Source organism: Balaenoptera acutorostrata, chromosome 17 (assembly GCF_949987535.1).
Source record: "Balaenoptera acutorostrata chromosome 17, mBalAcu1.1, whole genome shotgun sequence".
Classification (NCBI taxonomy): domain Eukaryota; kingdom Metazoa; phylum Chordata; class Mammalia; order Artiodactyla; family Balaenopteridae; genus Balaenoptera; species Balaenoptera acutorostrata.
The window spans coordinates 15270494-15293401 of NC_080080.1; the positions used below are offsets into that span (position 1 = coordinate 15270494).

Here is a 22908-nt window from a genome sequence, read left to right on the forward strand (position 1 = left end):
GATGACCACAACAAAAGCAACAATGATTGCAATTACCAAATACGAAACACACTCATACTATGTCATAATATTGACATTCAGTCCAGTAATCCTCCACTGTAACAGCTCCTTTACTTTGCAGTGAAAATTGATTTGTATATTCTTTGCCTCTGAGTCCTTGTGGGATTTTTTTTTTTTAATTCAAACAGAAAGTCACAAAAATTATAATCATCCTCATCAGTTCACTCAGTCCCATGTAATTTATTTTTTTTCATCTTGATCTTTTGTTAGCACTTTTATGAGTTCATCAGTTTTTCATTATGAATGCTTATTCATTCAGTTCAGCAGTACAGTCAGTTACCAGAAACCTGTACTTGTCAGAGTCTTTTCCATGAATTCCTTGAAGATGAAACCCTTTTATAGGAACATATTTGCAAAAGCATCAGAGTACACCCAGAACTGTCTGTAAATGACAAAAGACTTAAAAATGACCACGGTTAAAGATTTGATGAAAGTTCATAATAATGCAATTGACAAGGAAATTTAGTTATTTCTGAGATATACATTTTAAAGTAATAACTAGAATTATGACTTATAACATTATACCAGAACATATAAGATTTTTAGAAATTTCATGTAATGTCTGAAACATTTATATTAACATATTTTCATACAAATAACCCAATGAAAGTTTAGTATTACTTTTGTTTGTTTGTTTTTTTATACAGCAGGTTCTTATTAGTCCTCAATTTTATACACATCAGTGTATACATGTCAATCCCAATCGCCCAATTCAGCACACCACCATCCCCACCCCACCGCAGTTTTCCCCCCTTGGTGTCCATATGTCTGTTCTCTACATCTTTGTCTCAACATCTGCCCTGCAAACCGGCTCATCTGTACCATTTTTCTAGGTTCCACATACATGCGTTAATATGCGATATTTGTCTTTCTCTTTCTGACTTACTTCACTCTGTATGACAGTCTCTAGATGAATCCATGTCTCAACAAATGACTCAATTTCGTTCCTTTTTATGGCTGAGTAATATTCCATTGTATATATGTACCACATCTTCTTTATCCATTCATCTGTCGATGGGCATTTAGGTTGCTTCCATGACCTGGCTATTGTAAATAGTGCTGCAATGAACATTGGGGTGCATGTGTCTTTTGGAATTATGGTTTTCTCTGGGTATACGCCCAGTAGTGGGATTGCTGGATCATATGGTAAATCTATTTTTAGTTTTTTAAGGAACCTCCATACTGTTCTCCATAGTGGCTGTATCAATTTACATTCCCACCAACAGTGCAAGAGGGTTCCCTTTTCTCCACACCCTCTCCAGCATTTGTTGTTTGTAGATTTTCTGATGATGCCCATTCTAACTGGTGTGAGGTGATACCTCATTGTAGTTTTGATTTGCAGGAAATGGCTATTATTATTAGGACTCTTACTTTCTGACACTTTTGGAAGATGGATAACAGGTAGCTCACAAAAGATAGGAAGGGTAACTCTTTTTTGGAGGAGATTAAATCACAATCCATTCTTGCTTGAGGCTGGATATTGTAGAAGCTGTGGGATGGCTGGCTGTGTGCACCCCATGGCTTGGTGATTGCAGACGTGGACCCCATGGGTGTTGGTTAAATTAGGCATTTTTCATCGTGGCATAGTCACAGCCATATGATGTCTGTTTCACTGCAGCTCCCGCAGCCTTGGAGTCTCACTTTATTTCACTTTGTGATGAAACATCTCCTGGTCAGGAGCTGGGAGTGGATGCAGTTTGAGGGGAGGGTGGCTTTTGCTTCCTGCCTCCTGAAGCTGAGACCAGGGCGTGGGTGGCTGCTGGGCTTCCTTGGGAAATGTCACTGCGCTTCCCACTGGCTTTGGTGCAAAGGCCCCAAGCCTTTCCAAGTTAATGTATTTTCTGGAAATAGGGTGCACTCCTATGGGTGCTAGTCTTGTCGTCTTGCTCAGGAGCTAGATGAGCTTCTTTGTGGGCCTGAGGAATTAGGGGAGGAGGGCAAAGTGAGCTCTCAGTGTGTGGGTAATAGCTTTCTAATGGCTCTCTTCAGTATGAAAGGCTTAAAACTCAGGGGCATTTAGTCTTTTTTAAAAAATAAATTTATTTATTTATTTATTTTTGGTTGTGTTGGGTCTTCATTGCTGTGCACAGGCTTTCTCTAGTTGTGGTGAACAGGGGCTACTCTTTGTTTTCTCATTACAGTGGCTTCTCTTGTTGTGGAGCACGGGCTCTAGACTCACGGGCTTCAGTAATTGCGGCACACAGGCTCAGTAGTTGTGGCTCATGGGCTCTAGAGCTCAGGTTCAGTAGTTGTGGTGCACGGGCTTAGTTGCTCCGCAGCATGTGGGATCTTCCTGGACCAGGGCTCGAACCCGTGTCCCCTGCATTGGCAGGTGGATTCTTAACCACTGCGCCACCAGGGAAGCCCGGCATTTAGTCTTTTAAAGCACTTGGGAAACCTTGGTTCTGTTGTATCCAAATGTTGCATACCATTTTCTCAGTAGTAGTTTAAGTTTTGAAGGATTTGCCATTGGATTTCTTGCAGGTTGTCTAAATTATCAAAGTATGAATTTAACTTGCTTTTAAAAATCAGTGAGGGCTTCCAGGTGGCGCAGTGGTTGAGAGTCTGCCTGCCAATGCAGGGGACACGGGTTCGAGCCCTGGTCTGGGAAGATCCCACATGCCGCGGAGCAACTGGGCCCGTGAGCCACAACTACTGAGCCTGCGCGTCTGGAGCCTGTGCTCCGCAACAAGAGGGGCCGCGATAGTGAGAGGCCCGTGCACTGCGATGAAGAGGGGCCCCCACTTGCCGCAACTAGAGAAAGCCCTCGCACAGAAACGAAGACCCAACACAGCCAACAATTAAATAAATAAATAAATAAATAAAAATAAAAAATCAGTGAATGTGTAAGAGATGCCTTATTTAAAAGATAATTTGAGAAACTCCAGGACTTATTCTTTGTGATCCAGGAAAATATGTTTAGAAGCTTAAAAAAATTTCCTAGTATCTGATTATTTATTCCATTTATTTACAAAGAAATGCTGATTAGATGTCAGCTATATTTATTATTGCACATTTTCCAGATCATAAACTGTTTAATATATAATTGACTAAAGATGAGATGGCAGAGCCATTAGGTTAAAGGACTAAAGCTTGTGAACTCAGCCTTGGTAATATTACCTTGGGAGGAAGGGAAGAAAATACAAAGGAAATGGATTCCTGGTTTCCTGAAGTTGAGGTTTCAGCATGGCCCAGGACTGCCTTTAAAAAATGAATTAAGGACTTCCCTGGCTGTCTGGTGGTTAAGACTCCGTGCTTCCACTGCAGGGGGCGCGGGTTCGATCCCTGGTTGGGGAACTAAGATCCTGCATGCCGTGTGGTGCCGCCAAAAAAAAAAAGAATTAAATACAATTAAAAAAAAAAAACCTACTGTCCATTAAATGTATTTTGAATACATCATCATTTTTTCTAAATAGACATATTTACAGCGGGGGGTGGCGGTGGGGGAAAATATAGCAGGAACTATTGGGATTTGTTTGCCTTAGCAGCTCATGGTGGTACCACAGTCTTTTTGAAGTTAGATGAGGGTCATTGACCTTTCTGCCCCTAGAGAGCAAAGATCCTTGTGTTACCACCTGGGCTGAGGGAGAAGGACGCTGGGTTTTGTCTTTTTGGGAACTTGGACAACTGTTTTCCGCTGAAAGCTTAGAAGCTCTCAGAATAGTAAGATGCACGTGGTCATTATTGCTTTCCGGGCACTTATGATAAGGAGTTGAAGGCAAACGTTTGAGCTTAAAATTGGAAATCATGCTGAGCTATATAACAGAGAAAATGAGACTTGGGAAAATAGTTTAAAAATTGTTTTTGTAAAGGAATCACAAGCTTTAAGCTTGTGATTCCACAATGGACGCACATTACTGTAGCTGCTCTAAGATCAGTGTTATTAGGGTTCTTGTAGGGAAGAACAATTCTACCAGCCACCCTGCGTGTGTGGGAGCCCCTGTTTTGTTCTGTACACGGAAAGATGTATATTTTGACAAACCGGAGAAAGTGTCTGAGTCAGGCGACCTTTTTTCACTTTTGGGTCCCCAAGACCTATCACAATGCCAGCCTAATGGTCGGCCCCCACTAAGTGTTTATGGTTAAAGAACTGCATGACATGCCTAACTTGAGCCAGTTTATTTAGACAGACACATCCTTAGAAAAATGACTTAAGGGGCAGACACATTTTCATAAAATGTTTTAAGTCCTCTTATAGTTACCGGATCATAAATGGATGACTTAAAGTTTCCTCATCCCCTGTTTGAAATTATCTCCTGGTTTCTCCATAATATTCTGCCTGTAGTGTTCAGATATCAAAGCCTTGCTCACAGATGCTGGAAGGTTTTTTCCCCCATTTTGACATTCACTTGTTAAAATAAGGTCTGGGAAACCCCCCACTTGCTGCTCAAGGGACCCCAGGTGGAGACAGCAGGTAAATGTTTAGACTTTGGTACTGTTTAGCAAAGTTAGAGACTTAAATGTAATTTCCTTTTTCCTTCCTCTTAGTGAAAAAGATTAATTATGTTTACGTGATGCTAAAATTAAATTTTGGTAACATATGAAAATCAGACAGTTTGGAACTCAAATGGTAAAGATATCAAGATTCCACTCTTTAAGATCCATTGTGTTATGAAAAAATTTGTTGATTAGAACTTCTTTCTTAGCGAGTGACCATTCTGCCATGGTCGGCCACTCTGGAACTGGCAGTGGATCTCAGGGACTTTGGAGGACCAAGATGATTTCATCTGTGGCTGAGATCAAAGAAGACAGAGATAAGGTTGCCAGGGAAACCAAAGTGCTACAGAATTATGTGCTACTCACGCATTTGAATGTGGTTTTGGTTTGGGAGCTCACACACACACACACACACACAAACAGATGATCATACATACGTGGAAATGGGCAATGCCCTTGTGCCCAGGTCTTCAAGGAAATGACCCCAGGCTTAATGTGTCTCAAACTGTGGGCCTAAAGGGATCATATTCTGTCCCCTCTTTCAGTGTGTTCACGCATCAGCTACTAACAGTGTGCTTCCAATTGGTTTTCATGAAGATAGGCTGTGGAGATATCTATTTAATGTACTTTCTCTCTCTCCATCACACACACTTCACAAACCTTTTTTAATACTCTTTTTATAGTTATTATAAAATATTGGCTATATTCCCCATGTTGTACAATAAATACATCCTTGTAGCTTGTTTTATACCTAATAATCTTCTACCCCTATACTGCCCCTCCCCCTTCCCTCTCCCACAAACTTGTTGATAACTTTTTTTTCCTGATTTTTAAAATAAATTCTTTGCACAGAATTTCAAAAACACAGAGCAGTTATCCTCTTACAAATGTGTAAAAATAACCTGTAATTTCACTGTCTGGAAATACCTAACATAATATTTTATTGTACTTCTAATATTTTTCCATAAATATGTATATACATATATACATGCATATGTGTATAGTTCAACTGTGTGAATGCACAATATTTTAAATATATTAATATATTACACATAAAGTCTCTAAGTTTGGGGTACAGATTTTAATTTTTAAATTATATTGTAATAATTTTTTCATGGCTGCAGAAACATGAACTCATATGAACATACAACTGTTTCTTCAGCCATTTCCCGGCTGTTGATTTTATCTTTGTTCCCAGCATTCCAGTATTATAAATGATGCCACAGCAAGCATTCCTGTGCATTTTTTTGCATATCTTATTTCCCTAGGTTAGAGTCCTAAGGTAGAATTACTGAGTCAAGGCATAAGCATTTTTAAGGCTTTTGTTCTTTATTGCCAAATGCTTTTTTTGGAAGGATTTGGCCAGATACCCTCTCACTAGATGGAGAGTTGTCTCCTTTACACTAAGTGTTAGCAGTTTTTTTTCACTCTGCCAAGTTTATTGATCGAAGATCCTTACTTTTTTTTTTCTTTCTTTTTGCTAATTATATAGAGCAGAAGAATGATAGCAGCTACTATGGATTGAGGAGTTATTATGCAGGGAGTTCTAAGTCTGTTATGTATCTTTAGTTCTCACAACAGCTGTCTGAAATAGGTTCCACTATCCCCATTTCACAGATGAGGAAACTGAGGCTTAGAGAAACAGAGGCCGTTGACTGTTTTCATATTTTCTTTAAGTTACATAGAAGAAAAGTGAGGTTGCCTTAAGAGACTCATTATTTCCCAATTGGGTGGGTTAATGCATATGTTACTAGCTGAGGAAATATCTGGAGTTTTAAAGCTTAGTGACACCCACATGGGTTGTTGGAAGGAAGATGGGAATTAGCTGAAACTGAGAAGGGTAAGCTGACTTTGGCTCCTTTTAAAATTGAGATGTTTTTCTTCTGAGTATAGTTTCCCCTCCCAAGGTATTTTGGGTGTGTCTTCTTGAACTTTGAGCTTATGTTTAAAAAAAAAAATCTACAGAATGAGTGAAAGCTTTATCTGCTGTGATTGATTCCATTAAAAAAACTTAAGATGTGCTGAGCTTAGGGCCTTCCATTCTGCCTGCTTTTTCATTCATACCACTTCCACCACAGAAAGTGTGTATTCTGCACCTGCTTCATTTCAGAGTTTAAACATCTTTCCAGTTAACTGTGCATTTTATGAAATGCTAAGTATTGTACTTGAAACCAAGCCACATGGTTGTCCTTCTGGAACTATTTTCCTTTTAACCTTTTTAGACTTGCTGTTTATTGAAAACAAAAGGTAAATAATTTAACTTTTTGCTGGATTTAGTTGTCTATGCATTTCTCTGCCCCTTGAAAAAAAACCACACTCATTCTCCTGTATCCTCATTTTCAGTAACTGCAATTGGAAGGAAGAGGGAAAAAAGATGTATCCACCAGTGAGCCAGTTCTTTTTTTTTTTTTAATTTTTTATTTATTTATTTTTGGCTGTGTTGGGTCTTCGTTTCTGTGCGAGGGCTTTCTCTAGTTGTGGCAAGCAGGGGCCATTCTTCATCGCGGTGCGCGGGCCTCTCACTACGCGGCCTCCCTTGTTGCGGAGCACAGGCTCCAGACGCGCAAGCTCAGTAGTTGTGGCTCACGGGCCTAGTTGCTCCGCGGCATGTGGGATCTTCCCAGACCAGGGCTCGAACCCGTGTCCCCTGCATTGGCAGGCAGATTCTCAACCACTAGCGCCACCAGGGAAGCCCGCCAGTTCTTTTTTTTAACATCCAGGACTGATACTTTCTGAATTCTCTTTTTCTTGCCTCTCTTCCTTTTATCCATGTTGTTGATAAAATTAGAATTCATTCATCTTTTGGTGGGGAAAACTCTGCTTCAGGATATAGCTTCTTGATTCATTTATTTGGGCTGTTTGAGCCAAGGAAGTTACTAAAATGAAGGGTTTTTAAAGTTCTGCCACCACACCAGCTGTCCATCTGGCTCTCCTTCTGTCTGTCCGTCTGTCCGTCCATCCATCCATCCATCCATCCATCCATCCATCCATCCATCTTCAGTGCTTTCAACTTTGAAGCACGTTGCTAGCTGCTGAGGGAGAAAGGTACACAGGCAGAGAAGGAGCTCATGATTATCGAGCATTTCTATGTTCCAAGGCTGGGGCTGGGTGCTTTCTCTATATTCTTATTGAATTTTTGTGGCAGCTGCGTGAGGAACACTGTTTTAACCACTCATTCTGGAATTGAGGCTCACAGAGGTCCTGGGGCTTGTGAAGGTCATAGTTATTTAGACCCATGTTTGTTGGGGCTCACCTTTTCTCCTGCTCTAATACTGCTCTGCTTTCTGATGGAATCGCCCAGTGTTTGTCCCAAGGCACTTACAGGTGTGTGTGACAAACCCTATCTTAACTGGCCTCCAGTGGGCAGAGATGCTGCCCTCCCTCCCTGTGGTCCACAGTGGGGGTGTGATTGCTCCCTTGTCTGTCCCCTACCACATCTGCTCCCTCCAGAGGAGTGTGCTCTGCTTCCTGGTTAGTTGTGTTTTGTCCCCCAAAGTTGTTTTTACCACTAGTACTTGCTTTTTGTAATTATGTAATTGAATGAAATATATTAACGGATGAATTCTGAGGGTGAAGAGACACGGTTTTTCTTAAAACTACATTGTGTGCTTTGGAAAGACTTGAAAAACAACGTATTAAAAAAAAATCCTGGTGTTTTAGGTATGGTTGAGCTGAATCGGTTTAAAAAGTGGGGGGGGGGGAGATCGTGGTGGTTCAAATCTAGAAGGACTCTTCTCTTTGCAAGTAGTGAAACTCTCCTTAAAGGAACCTGAAATCACACATTGCAGGGTGTGGTTTTTTGCTAGAAAGACCACAGACCTCCATACAGCAGATCCATACTCGAAAGGAAAGACCTTGGCCCTTTATCACAAGACTGAAGAATGAATGTTTTAAGTTAAAGTGTTTAAAGAGTGTGTATAATTTCTGAGTCCTTTCCTGCTCTGACTTCTTAAAATAATCAAACAACCATCACATCAGACAGGATAGTTTTTCTACTGACCCAGAGTGACTGCATTTCTTAGCATTGCCTCCAGTTGCTTGGTGGGAAATAGGCTCAAGAGGGTGAAAGAATAGGGAGTGGGCTGCCTGGGAGTCGAGAGAGCTGGGTTCTTAGCCCAGCATGATCAGTTGTAAGAACTAAGGGAAGCCACTCAGTTTCCTCATCTGTGAAATGGGATGAACAGCTCTTCTTCAGCACTGAAGTTGAGAGGGGTCCAGCTAGTAAACAGTATATGTGAAAGAGCCTTTCACATAGTAGGTGCTCATTAAATGTCAGCTCAGTGTGATAGGCTTATTATATTAGTCTGTCTTTATAATGTTTATCTCATTCACTATTATTATTAGTTTTGGGGGGCAGGCAGTTTAGCAGAAATCTTGTTCAATTAGGCTTCCCAGCTCCCAAGTTTATGCACATTTAGACAATAACGGTCTTAACACTACATAGAAAAGAAATCTATGAGGCAAGTTAATACTATCAGAAAGATTGTCTGTTTAATAGCATCTGCTTTTATGGCGCTTTAGAGAAGCTTGTTTACACAGTTTTGTTGTGAGAATTTTACATCTTCATTAAAGCAGGTTGCTAGGACTTCTGCTTGCCAACACCTTTTAACCTAGCTCATTACTGTATATGCATTTGAAAAATAGAAGTCCTTTTTTTGTTGTTAAAATGTCTAGTTAATACATCCATTTGTATCGCCAGTTCAGCCTTTCGATGAATTCAAAGTGGCCTTCCCAGTTAATTAAAATTCTTTACCTTGTGAGGGCTGTTTCTGTATTCCCGACATGATATTTATCATTTGTTTGCTTTTAACATTAAGGCACTAATCACTAGTGATTAAGAAATGGATCATTGTCCTCTGCTACTCATTCTTTCGTGGCCTCAGGGTCCCTGTCACCCTCCTGTGTCCTGACCAAAGTGGCAGGAAGTACGTCTATGATGGGTGTTAATCTAAAAACTCCTAGGTTATTATAAGGGAAGCATTTGGGGGATATTTCAGCTTCATGCTTGAATGGTAGTAATTAGCTCTGTGGCCCTTTCTGTTCTCTTGGAGCACCGGGGAGACCAGAACTGCTCTGAGGATGTGGGGACCGCAGGTGTCTGCTTATCCCACCATGGACCCTGCGGTTTCCTGACAGTGTTCCAAAGGGCACGGATCTCCTCCAGGGAAGGAACTTTGGAAATGGAATGTGCGAGTGTGATCCCTTTTCCTGTTTCTTCTCTTTCCAAGCTTATTTTTGGATGATTGGGGCTTCCTTTGAAGCTCCATTCAGCAGCATTACTGAATTCTAAGGGCCAGTTTGGTTGTGGATTCGATCACAAACACTTCTGTGTACTTTCTTAACTATGTCTTCTCCATTGATCAAAGGGAATGACCTTTAACATTGGGTAGCAGTGTTCAATCTTTAAACCTTTTGTAGTCATGACATTTGAAATTTCCTCAGATCTCTCTGAGGTTAAAATAATTATGATTAACATCTTTATTAGATTTATTGTCAAAGGCTACATTCTCTGACTTAAAGGAAAATACCATAAAGTCAATGTCTTCTGCCCTAAAAAAAGATAGAGGAATCACGGAATTTCATGAGAAGGAAGGGAAGGTTTCAAAGGTGATTTTTATTATGCACAGTAAAGCTTGGGAAGCACTATCCTAACTCCCAACTGAAATTAATACATCTCCTTTATAAACTCCCAAACCTGTTTCACCTCCTTAATTTATCTAACTTGTGTCTAAGTCTTCTATGAGAGCAGACTTTCTTTGAGGGCAAGTTCAGACTGATTTGGTTTCATGTTCCCATAGCAACCTTCACACCTGGGCTCAGTCAGAGTTTGTATGAAATGAACGAATGAGCAAGTGCATGCATCCAAAGTGTAGCTATGAAACCCAGCCCTCTAGCTTTTAGAGGCAGATCACCCCTTCACTTAAAGGCTCATCAGGAGAACACTGCTTTGGGTGAAGAATCTGAGGCCCAAATGTGACACAGAAATTCCATTCCTGCCAGGATGTGAATGGCAATGACCACCTGTTTCCTGCAGGCCCCAGCATGAAACAGCAGCTGGGCCAAGGCCAGAGGTTTGCAGATGCTCTAACCCCCTCCTGCCTGCATTTCTGCAAGTGTTTAGTGCTCACCTTCCAGTACCAAGCCCCACACCAGCCCATCCACATCAGCGCCCTGTACTCTGCTTCCCCCTTGGGAGAAGGGCTTCCTTGGGCTTGTATCCCCCGCCTCAGCCCACTCAGGCGCCTCACCCCATGCATCCCTCATTTGGTATTGGCCGTGAGTGATGCTTTTTTTAAAAAAAATTAATTTATTTATTTACTTTTGGCTGCGTTGGGTCTTTGTTGCTGTGCGCGGGCTTTCTCTAGTTGGCGGCGAGCCGAGGCTACTCTTCATTGCAGTGCGCGGGCTTCTCGTTGCGGTGGCTTCTCTTGTTGCGGAGTACGGGCTCTAGGCGCACCGGCTTCAGTAGCTGTGGCTCGCGGGCTCTAGAGCGCAGACTCAGTAGTTGTGGTGCATGGGCTTAGTTGCTCTGCGGCATGTGGGATCTTACCGGACCAAGGCTCGAACCCATGTCCCCGGCATTGGCAGGCGGATTCTTAATCACTGCACCACCAGGGAAGTCCCGTGAGTGATTCTTTATTGTCACCATCCGAAACCTCTCTTGCTTCTGTTTGCTTCTCTAGTTCCCACCCCGTTTCCCTCTTCTCTTTCACAGAATATATCCTTGGGAGGAATTAGATTAATAAATTGATTTTAAAATCTAGCCACCTTAATCTGAACTCCCTTTTGAGGGAACAGGATGGCCCTTTAGAAAAGTATGAACAAGTGTACTTGTTTTGGAGTAGACAGTCCTGGAGCCTGGTACTTACTTCTGGGGCCTTAGCAGGGCCACAGTTTCCTGGTCTTTGGGGTAAATGTCTGACTCTCTGGGTTGTTGTGATATCAGAGTGGGGGACCATGTAAGGTACAGGGCATGCAGCAGAAGATTAAAAGATCCTTCCATCCTTAGCCATTTCCATGGACACCAGAGGAAAGTCTCATCTTAGTTGCAGGTTTTATACCTTTGAATTTTTAAATGATGCAAGCAAGTCCTGAAAGATCATGCAGTCGGTAGAGTCAGTCGCCATTGGCTCCCTGCCCACAGCAGATGCTGACCTTTGGTTCCTCTAAAGAGGCTCTGAGGCCATCACACAAGGTCACGATGGAGCCCCATGTACCAAGATGTGAGGCAGCCCCCTCTCGAGGGCGCCCTTCCCGATGGTGATGGTGTTCGGGTGCTTTCTGTTCGTTGTACAGGAATACTTGGAGACTCAATCTGTGAGCTCTGAGGCTCTGAGTGACAGCTGGGTGTGCCTTTCCTCAGCTAGGATCATGAGGCCTCAGTGATCACAGCTAAATGAACAGGGAGGGCTCTTGGGCAAATAAAGCTTAATTTGTCATAGCTGTCAGAATGATCGTGTCACATTGGCTGCCCTTTGGAAAACTTTTTGGAGGTAAGCTCCCTGAGTTAATAATAACCTTTGTTACAGTTTCCTCGCATTTGGAGTCTCAAAACATGTTTAATAAAAAAGAGAGAAAGAGATCTGCCAGTAACTGCAAATAAACCCAGGAACCTGTGTCTGAGGCTGCTTTGGACTTAGTGTCATAGCCCGAGGAGCCTGGCAAACAGACCCTCTCACCTTTGTGTTCAAGACCTTCCTCAGAGACCCGTGCAATACTTGGTGTATGTACAGGGCATTTTATTTAGCCTAGGTGAGACTACTGAGAAAGTAAACTTCCTCATTATTTTGTTTAGCAGCCAGATGGAAAGCATGATAGCAGTCGAACAAAAGAGAAATCGGGGGGGGGGCCATAAAATAAGTGGAGTCCACCTCGAAATAGGGCAATTGCAGTACAGACAATAACAGCTCAGGACGTCCTCGCAACAGCAGTGATTGAGCACCCACTGTCTCCGGGTCTCGCAGTGCTTTGGAGGGTGTAAAGATGAATAAGCCACTCTCCCCAGCCTCAAGCAACTTAGCGTGGCAGATGGGAGATAACCCACAATAGGTGACAGTGATAATGATTTTCCTGCGCTCTGGCTAGAGGGACCTGGGGACTTTATAGGAACAGTGGTGTTAGGGCCTTTGGCTGGGATGTATCAAGCATTACACATTTCTCTGTTTACATGTAAATTTACAGCTGAGCATTTTAGGAAAGAAGTCTAAGTCTTCTTAAGCTTTGGGGACCACAGCCATGTTTCTGGGCTGACTGGAGTTGATCTGCTACCTGAAGGGGAAGCTACAACCAGCATCCTTTCACTTTATTTACTTACTTTTGAGGCAAAGTAGAGCAGCTGTGTCCTGTGACTTGTTCTCTGCATTTGTTTCCTCCTCTTCTCTCAAGTGCTGTTCCTTAGTCTTTCTCCTTTTCAACCCCAAAGTGAGGTTTGCTCAGAGGAAGAAAGGGAGAGGAGAGAAGTGATGATTGGAGGGTTAAGAAGTGGGCGTTTAACGGAGCGCCTTTTATGTTCCAGGCTCTGAGCAAGGCTGATTCCGCATTAACTTAACAAAAATCCAGGGAGATTATGCAGGGTTGAGAATGTGCTGTGTTCCCTTTTAGTAAATGAGGAAGCGGAGTCAGAGGAGAGTTTGTTGTTTTGTAAAAACAAAAAGTTGAGGGTTCATTATTTTGTAAAGACAAAACATTCATTAGGGCTCTTTAAAATCATTTGCTGTCTTTTAAAACTGTCACATAGAGCAGCGTTTTTCAAACACTGATGTGCACAGGCATCACTCGGGGTCTTGTAACATGCAGGTTCTGAGTCAGCCAGTCTGGGTGAGGCCGGGGATGCTGCATTCCTGTTGAGCTCCCGGACACTGGTGCTGCTGATTCAGGGACCACGCACTGAATACCAAGGGCGTGGACTGTACATCTGCCCGATGTTGTTTTTAGCAACAGGGGAGAAAAGGGATTTAGATCAAGGAAATGTGAAGGCTCTAGTTAGCTGATCACAGAAATCAGGCTGGTGACTTATATTTTCCAGTTGTCATAACCCTTTTGGTAAACGGTGTGTCCTTGGTGACAGGTGGAGATCTCTTCGTATTTGTAAATATTTATACAGTGTGGTTTGAAAGGATGATGAAGGAAAGTACAAAGAAACATAGGGGTCATTGGAGCTTTGTGTTTCTCACTTAGAAGAAGGACTGGCCTATATAGTATCCTTCTTACTGGTCTCAAAGGAAGCTACCTGGAGAAGGTCATGGCTATTTTGTCATTTTGATGAATGTCTACTTTCATACCTAAATTTGGATCTGGATCACACCTTGAAGTGTAAGAGCAGTCATTGCATTAATTGCTCTCGGCAACTCATTTCACTTTGCTCCATCAGTGTGGCCATTGCTCAGATCTTCCAGGGAACCATTTCTAGAACCACCATCAGAACTCTACACAAATATCGAATTGGAATCAACAAACATTACTTTAAAACCATTCACTGTCGTAAATTTGTTTTTAAAATTAATTAATTTATTTATATTTGGCTGCGTTGCATCTTTGTTGCTGTGCACGGGCTTTTCTCTAGTTGTGGCGGGTGGGGCTACTCTGGATTGCGGTGCGCGGGCTTCTCATTGCAGTGGCTTCTCTTGTTGCAGAGCACGGGCTCTAGGCATGAGGGCTCAATAGTTGTGGCTCTCGGGCTCTAGAGCGCAGGCTCAGTAGTTGTGGCGCACGGGCTTAGTTGCTCCGCGACATGTGGGATCTTCCCGGACCAGGGCTCAAACCCGTGTCCCCTGCTCTGGCAGGTGGATTCTTAACCACTGCACCACCAGGGAAGTCCCCACTGTGGTAACTTTGTACCCCACTGAGATCGGACCTAATTTTTCCAATAGGAGTTGGAGCCAAGTCCTGGTACCAGGTTGAGTGACAAAGCTGTTCAGTACCGCTTACGATCGGAACGTGCATATGACCATGAAACAGTCGCAGAAATGGGTTTTCTTAAGTTACTTATAAACCTGATTCTGAATGCTGTTCTTAAATGTGAGTTCCCAAAAGTTTCTGACCAACAGTAGGTTTATTAAAGTGTTGGCTCCTAAGACAGCAACAGCCCCTTGGTTGGAGAAATTTCCAGTTGGTAGCAAGATCCAGCTTATTTTTTGCTGACTTTGGCTTGTGGTGTGTGCGCGCTAATAAAGGGCAGCGTGGAGAGTCAGCTCCTTACCTCTTCCTCCCTGTTCTGTTTACCTTCTGTTAAAACCAAACCAGCAGGACAACCATCACCACCAGCCAACTCCAGATCTGTTATCTCAGGGGCAAGGCCAGAAGGCTGGGCGTGGGTGGTCGGGCAGTGATGGGAGCCTTAGCTTTGCTGCCTTTGACTCTGGAGAGCCCTGGGTCTTATTCTGTAAGCAGTAGGGCCCGATGAGGCAGGATCTGTTGCAGGAGGTTGACAAAGACGAGAGTGGTGCTGCAAATGGTTTGAGCTGGGAAGAGACAGAAGCCGGTAGACCCAGGGGCCTTTGGGAGTGAAGTGCACCGTATGGAGCCAGAGACATCTTAGGACACAGTTGGGGAGCCTTGAGATGAGTGAGGGACAGGTAAGAGTTGACCAGGACTCGAGGCCAAGTGCCTGGTGAGGCTCAGAGGAAAAGCAGGGTTGTGAGCGGGGTAACGGCCAGCTGCCCGGGACAGGCTCTGACCTGCACAGAGGTGTTGGGACCCTGTTGTGTAGACAAAACCTTTACTTCGTACGTGCCTTCGGTGTCTGGAAGGGCTCACGTGTTGTGTGTCTTGTGTTTGCTGGCCCTGAAGTAAAGGACATTTTGTGTCAATGGGGAGATTCTTGGGTCAAGGTAGAGACCATGTCCTCAGGGCCCCCAGCTGTGGCAACTCGCCTGGAATCAGAGTCCAGGAGAGCTGGCCTGTCCCGCCCCCCGGCTTCCTTGCCTTTGACCTCAGTGCCTGGTGTGTGAATCCAGCCTTGAGCTTTAGGCTCAAGGGCAAAGCCTTGTGGTGCTGGCTGACGAGATGTTTACGTGCCACCATTAGTCACTATTTCCCCTTCCTTACACAAGTGGGTCTTTGGCTCCAAGTGTGGTTGGCAGCTTTATCTCGGTGACGATGCTGTGTTAAACTGTGTATTTAAGAACACAGTGGTGGGTGGCAGAACATTGCAACCTCCCAGGCAGGTTCTGGAGTGCCATGGCCAGAGGTTTCCCGAAGGATGAAAGTAATGAGAGGCAGGATGTGGTGACTTGGGTTCTACCCTTAAATGTTGGCAATAGCAGAGCTCACTGCTATTTGGGGGGGCGGGTAATGATTTTGTGCTAAGTGCTTTACATGCATTATTTGTTTACTTCTTACAACTTCCTTGTCAATAAGTACTGCTTTACAGATGAGGGTTTTCAGGCCTGTAGGGCTACGTAGCTGGCTGTGAGTCACATGGCCAGTGAATAGTGTTGCTGGAACCGGAACCCAGATTCTTCTGACCTCAAAGCCTGTGCACTAGACCAGCATATCTCAAACTTGAAAGTGCCTGCAAATCACTGGGGGTCTTGTTGGGATGCAGGCCGTGATGTAGGAGGTCTGGAGCAGGGGCTCCCAGGTCTTGCTGCTGGTCTGTGGGTCCTGTTGTACAGCAAGTGTCTATACCACCTGGTATGTGGCTGAATTTCTTTGACTCTCACTTCCACTGTTTGTAAACCAAGGACAGCAGTTCTCACTTGCTCCTCCTTCCTTAGAATTGTGGAGAGAAATCAGATCGTAGATGTGACATCTTTGAAAATCAAGGGCTTCCCTGGTGGCGCAGTGGTTAAGAGTCTGCCTGCCAATGCAGGAGACATGGGTTCGGGCTCTGGTCCGGGAGGATCCCACATGCCGTGGAGCAACTAAGTCTGTGCACCACAACTACTGAGCCTGCGCTCTCGAAATAGAGAAAGCCCGTGCAGCAACGAAGACCCAACGCAGCCAAAAATAAATAAACAAATAAATTAAAAAAAAAAAAAAAGGAAAATCAAAATAATGAAAACTCTGGCCTCTCTCGTCCTTTTTCTTCCCAGTCCTTCCCCTTCCTCATCCTCCGGGTCTCATGCTCTGCTCCTCCTCCATCCCCAAGTCGCCTTTTCCCCGTGTGAATGACATCCGTCTGTGTAACAGGGGCCTGCTTGGCTCCCGATGGCTGTGTTGACAGATGGCATAATATGTGCAATGTGTTTTTAAAAAGCTCACAGTTAAAATGAAGATGAAGACTCATGATGCTCACAGAGGGAATTTTTGTTGTCCGGATGATTCACTTAGGGAGACCTCTTGTTCTTGCAGGGTGTTGGGGAGACCTTGCGGTGTGCTGTCTGGGAGAAGGGACCCGCTCTTCAGTCAGGCTCTGTGTGGGTTGGGATGGAAACAATGCCTGCCCAACCTCCACCAGGACAGGAGGCTACTTACATCGGAGGCACTTGTCTGTCTCAGCAACTGGGAACGTAGGCACTTGTACTTGGGGTCTGGTTTGGGGAGGGGCTTACACAAAATCCAGCTGTAGTGTGGCTCAGTGGTCAGATCTTGGGTGTCAGAGTCAGGTACCCTTAGAGCTCAGTACCCAGCTCGAGCATTTCTTAAGCTGTGTCACTTTAAGTGACCTAATTGCCCTGAGTCTCAGTTTCCTTGTCTATAAAATGGGCATGATAATAGTACCTCCTCACAAGTTTGCTAGAGGAACTAAAATAAATGAACATGTGTATAAAGCTTAAGCCTTGGCCTGGCTCATGAGCACTCCGTATATGTTAACTGTCATTGCCCTTTTTGCCCCATGGGCCCTCTTGGTGGATGAAACTTTCCTGTAGATAGTCTAGGATGACATGAAATCTATGCATTCCTTCCAGAATGTGCCATGGTGTAATGGGACCTGAAGGACAGACTTTGGAGCTAGATCCTATCTGGATTTGAATCCTAGGTTGACCCACATACAGCAACTTTCTCTTAGCCTCAGTTTCCCCATCTTTAAAATGGAGGTGGGGACTTCCCTGGTGGTCCATTGGTTAAGAATCTGTCTTGCAATACAGGGGACGCCGGTTCAATCCCTAGTCCGGGGACTAAGATCCCACGTGCTGAGGGGCAGCTAAGCCTGCGCGCCACAACTAGGGAGCCCACGTGCTGCAACTACAGAGCCCACGCGCTCTGGAGCCCGCACGCCACAACTAGAGAGAAGCCTGAGTGCCACAACTAGAGAGAAGCCCACGTGCCTCAACGAAAGATCCCACGTGCTGCAATTCAGACCCGATGCAGCCAAAAATAAATAATAAATACATTAAATAAATAAATAATAAAAAAATAAAATGGAGGTAGGTGGTAACGTAACACTTGTCTCCGAGGGTTGCCATGAATGAGGATTAAATGAAATTATATCAGGTGCTTCTCACAGTTTCTGGCCCACTGTAGACACCCAAGCTTAGGAGTCTATTAGTGAACTAACGAAACGCTTGTAACTTGGATGTTCTGTAAGTTGCTCTTGTCAGTGGGGAAAGAACCCCCTTTGGGATTGGTGCCATTGCCTGTGGCATCCCGAAAGCCTCCTTGCCCAGGACAGTGGACTTGAAGGTGAGCGAGCCCTGTCTTCTCCAGGTCCTGCCGTCGGTGTCTTCTAGCCCTTTTCCAGAGCCCCTGCTGTGCGGGCCTGTGGGGGACGGAGGTTGGGTTCCCGCTGGGCTCACCTGCAGTCCCAGGTTCCCTGGGCGAGCTGTGGGGAGCAGGAGATGGAACCTTCCTGCTACTCAGGGGCATAAATGCCAGCCCGGGGCTGGGTAAGCATCCTGCTGCTGGTTTGTGTCATTGGATCTAGTGTCCTGCAGCAGTGGTTTAATTGGAACAGATAATTGGTGCTGTGTACTGGGAGCATGATCCAAGAGTGAGAAGGCCAGGAGCGGCGAGGTTGATGGAGCTCAGACTTGCTGCCTGTGACGGGAAGCACCCCTCTTCCCCTGCCAAGCTTTTAGCCTCTGCTCCTTTTAGGGACCTGTCCTGTACCTTGCATCACAGCTAGTATTCTATCCATCGGGTAGTTCTATCCCTAGGAAATGGCGATTTTTTTTTTTTTTCTGAAGTGCGGCTCATGTGGCTTCCCCGGTCTTCTTTCCCTGGCTCTCTGTGACCTGTGGAAATTCAGACACCTCAGGCTGGCACCCGAGGCCTCTCACCTCCCTACCTGACCCCCTGGGCGGTCCCTGGGGGACCCACGGTGCTGCTCGGGCTCTGATCCCATCCTCCCTTCTCTGTGACTTATTCCTGGCACCTTCCTGTCTTCCTGGTCCCGTGTCACCGCTTCTCCTTGGCTGCAGCTCTGTGTTATGGAGGAGGAGTTGAGAGTGGGGTTTCGGGACCTGACAGCCCCGGTTTGAATCCTTGCTCCAACACATTCTCATCTTGTGACCTTGGATAAGTGACAGACAACCTCTGTGAGCCTCAGTCTCCTTCTTTATCAAGTAGAGGTGCCTGCCTTGTGGGACTGTGGAGAAGGGGAAGTGTCGAGTGCCCAGTGCACGCAGTGGAGCCCAGAAGTGTCAGCTCATGCAGTGATGGGGCTCTGGTTTCTCCCTGGTCGCCAACCCTCATCCTTCGAGCACTCACTTAAATAATTTAACGGAACCAGTTCTAGATAGTTTAAGAGGACTCCGGGTCTTCAGATAGCCCAAAGGCACCGTGAAGACGCCATCAGAGGTGCCAGGGAGCGGGAGAGTCAACCATAACATAGCCTAAACATAGCCTCAGTTTCTCTTTTGAGAACTGGCTGACAGCTTCTTGAGGCCCTGGAAAGTTTTCTCTGCGCGAACTTTGACCTGGTGAACGGGAATGTGGGGAGGACCCCAGGGGTGGAGCAGTATCCTGTGACAGGCTCACTTCCGCCTCCAGGTGTGCAGGCTGGCCAGGGGCTGGGGACAAACTGCTGGCTCATCAGCCGCAGTGACCGGGAGATGCCTCGGGAGACCTTAGTGCCAGGGCAGCATGCGCCAGCCCCTGCGACCGTCACCATGTAGATGCCATCCCCGCTTCCTTTCTCTTCTGTCTGCTGGAGCAGAGGCTGGGGCCACGCCCAGAGGAAGAAACCTGCAACCAGATATCCCAGATGGAATTTGCAGGGCACTCTGATCTGTTCTCACTGAGCTTTGGTCATTTCTGACCACCCTGTCCTGTGGTCAGGTACATCTCATCACCTCTTTTCCAAGGGCAGGAGGAGTGCTTCCCAATAAACACTGCCTCATGGAATGGAATCGCACTAGATTCCTATGACCCCCTGCTCTGTGGCTGAGATTGCTAATTTCTGGACTTCATGCTTCTCAGGTCTTTTTGACTGGGGCTACCTGGACTATGGGATCGTTTTCTAGCTCAAGCATCTTGGCAGAAAAGGCAGCTGAAAAGCTGTCCGTGGGCTGGACCAACCCATGTAGAATGCATGTAGAATGTTCTCCAGAAAAGAACCAGTGAAACATTAGAAAGGCTCCATGTAGTGAGAAATTATTCTACTTCTGGAAGATCCATGCACCCCCAACTTCCTCTCCTGCACCCTTCAGATAGGCTGTGGTTTTGCCTTTGTCTGGTTCCTTCACTCATTATCATCATCATCATCATTATCCTTGTCAGCATAGTGTTGTGCTTAAGAGCCCTGGCCCTGGAGGCATAATGGGGTTTGAATCTCAGCCTCCCCCTTCCTGTCCTCATCAGGCTTTGCACAGTACCCTGCATGTAGTGGGTGCTCATTTTGCTTACATCGAAGGCACACACTATGGAAAATTGACCCGGTAAGCCCCCTGGGAGGTGCAGGCGGGCACTGGGGACATTGCCCGGATGTAATCCTGTCATCTGGATTTCTTGGATGGACACACTGCTGTGTATGAGGGTTTGCTCATGAAAATGGATGTGTAGCCTTCCTGTTCTGTAGCAGCGCCTAGGAGTCTGTTCATTAAGAAATTAAAGAAAACCCGATGTGTTTAAAGAAGGCAGCATAGCCGCACTTGCAGCTGGAGCATTTAAGTGCCTTTCACAGTGGTTCTCAAAGCTGCAGTCTTTGTGTGTGTATTTGGGGTTTGGGGTCCCTTAACTAGCCTTCTCTCTCAGAGCCAAGACTGGGCTGCCTCTGGGGGTAGAGTTGCCTCGCAAGCAGATGGTCTGTACCAGCTGAACTTGGCCATGAAAGCCACCTGTGTTGGGGAACTAAAAGTCTGTATCTGAAAGTACTGGTCTGTCTAAAGTTTTGGGTTTTATTATTATCCTTAAGTTCTCTACCACACGTTCATTTCTCTGGACTGGACTCCGGCCTATAAGAATGAGTCAGAATTATTGTGATAGGTTCAATGCAAAGATTAGAAGAATTCTGCCACTTGCCCTTGTGGAGCTCTTTGCATTTTGTAGTGTATTCTCAGGTGATTTATCTCATATGTTCCCTGAGTAGAATCTTAAAAGGCCCACTTTGCTGACAAGCACGCCGAGGCTCAGAGAAATCCTTCCCAGGGTCACATAACTAGCAGGAGGCAGAGCCCAGACATGAGTCTGATTCTGCACAACAAAGAGGACAGCCGTTCACATGTGCCTTCTCATTCACTCTTCTTTCTGGCTCCCAAACCCCAAGTCCTGCCCAGAAAACCATTTCCCCTAAAAGGGGATGATTTGCATATTTGGATCTGAAACCCCGACAGATTGGGGGCCTCGTGCTCTTCCAGCCGCTGAAGTATCTATCGGGGAAATGTGGCCGTGTCGTTTATAGCATTTATCTATGAAACAAGGGCAAGGAGCTGAGTGTCAGGAAGTTTCCAGGCATTTGCCAGACATCTGCCATTTGTCATGTGGAGGGTAGGGAACAGCTTTGGGTGAGGGCTTCGTTCATTCTCGTGCCCACACCTACCCACTCTGGGCCAGTCCACCCCTTTGGGTCAGCCTGCAGTCTCCTCCCGCTGTCTGCTGGTTGGTCTCCATTTATCCGGACAGACATCTATTTCAGCGCCATCAACACACCTGGCACAATACAGGGATATTTGGCCCTCCCAGTGGTACCTGAGACTCAGCCAAACCAAACTGCCGCCTCTTGATTTCCGTGTCTGTTCATAGAACTCCCAGTCGAGGTTGCCTGCGCCTTGGATGTCAAACTTACTTTCCATTCCTGGTCCTGCCTCGCTCATCCCCCTCCGCTCTCAGGGTGAACAGATACTGCTCCCTGCAGCCCTCCCATACCCATCCCTTCCTTTTTTTTTTCTCTCTGTCACATCACCCCCTGAGTCTAGACTGCTTTGGGTCACCTCCCCTCTGAACTTTGGTCCATGCCTCTCACCAGCCCTTCCGCAACCTGGACAGAAAATCTTGCGCCACGGCCCTGCCCTGCTCAGAAAGATGGCACTCCCTTGCCATCGGTTTGGAGCTCTTTTGTAGCTCATGTTAAACAGTATGTGTGGGCTCCCATCTCCCCTACTCTGGGATCCGGTCCTTGGGAGCAGGGCTGTCTTGTTCTTCTTTTGTCTGTACAGGTCTTTGCACACTGACGAGTTTTCTCGACTCTGTGCATGAGTGCTGACTAGCATGTTTCAATGGGGCCTGCAAGGAAATCTCTCCCCTTTGTTTTAAGCTGATTTAAGCAGCACTTATCCGTTCACCCAGGGGAGCAATGGTTGATAGCTCTGATGAGCTGATGGGAGAAGGCCGAGTTTCCGATCTTCTCAGGGAAGGACAAGATGGCAACATATTTTGGAAGGTGTTTGTGTTTTAGGTGCTTTTTATTTGTTTGATTTTGTTTTTTAAGCCAAATGCTTAAACTGGATGGTTGATATTATAAATTTCGCTTTCTGGCCGATGTGTTAATTCAACAGAAATTCACTGTGCAGATGAGTGAGTGGTTTTGGGAGAAGGTCAGGGCACCAAACTATTTTGGGTGCTGGATTTATTTATGTTGGGTAAAAAGGAAATGTGGTGTTCACAGAATTGAGCCTAAACCACGTTTTCTAATAATTTCAGCCTTTCAGTATTTGCCACCTGTGAAGGTGATGGATCAGTATCTTAATGGAAATTATCTGGGGGAAATATGACAAGTTTAATACCTATGTATGAACACGTGCAGTTTAGTCCCCTGTGTTCTTTGTAAGAAGGATAAATACTTGTGTGCGTTCAGATGACAACAAATGAAGTTAAACATTTTCCATAGGGTAACCATACCCTGTAACAGCTAAATTGAGTAGTTTGGGGGAGTCTTTTGTTACTGGAATCCTTCAGATGAAACAGTTCTCCGGATTAGGTATCACTTGGATGCTTCCTCTAATACCCAAGACTTCAGCTCCTGAAAGGACTGATAAAGGCAAGTAGGTTGGCTTGTTCTTACTCTTGTAGGGGCGTGGTGTGTGTGTGCCTGTACTCTGACCTTGCCCTTAGGCCCCCTCCCCTTATTTTCTTGCGACTCCAGTCAGGGAG

At 45.3% G+C, this 22908-nt stretch overlaps 1 protein-coding gene across 14 annotated transcripts in view; it reads left to right on the forward strand.

Moving 5' to 3' along the window:
* Positions 1 to 22908, forward strand: part of MTSS1 (MTSS I-BAR domain containing 1) — a 166915-nt gene that overhangs the window by 80675 nt on the left and 63332 nt on the right. The window lies entirely within an intron of this gene.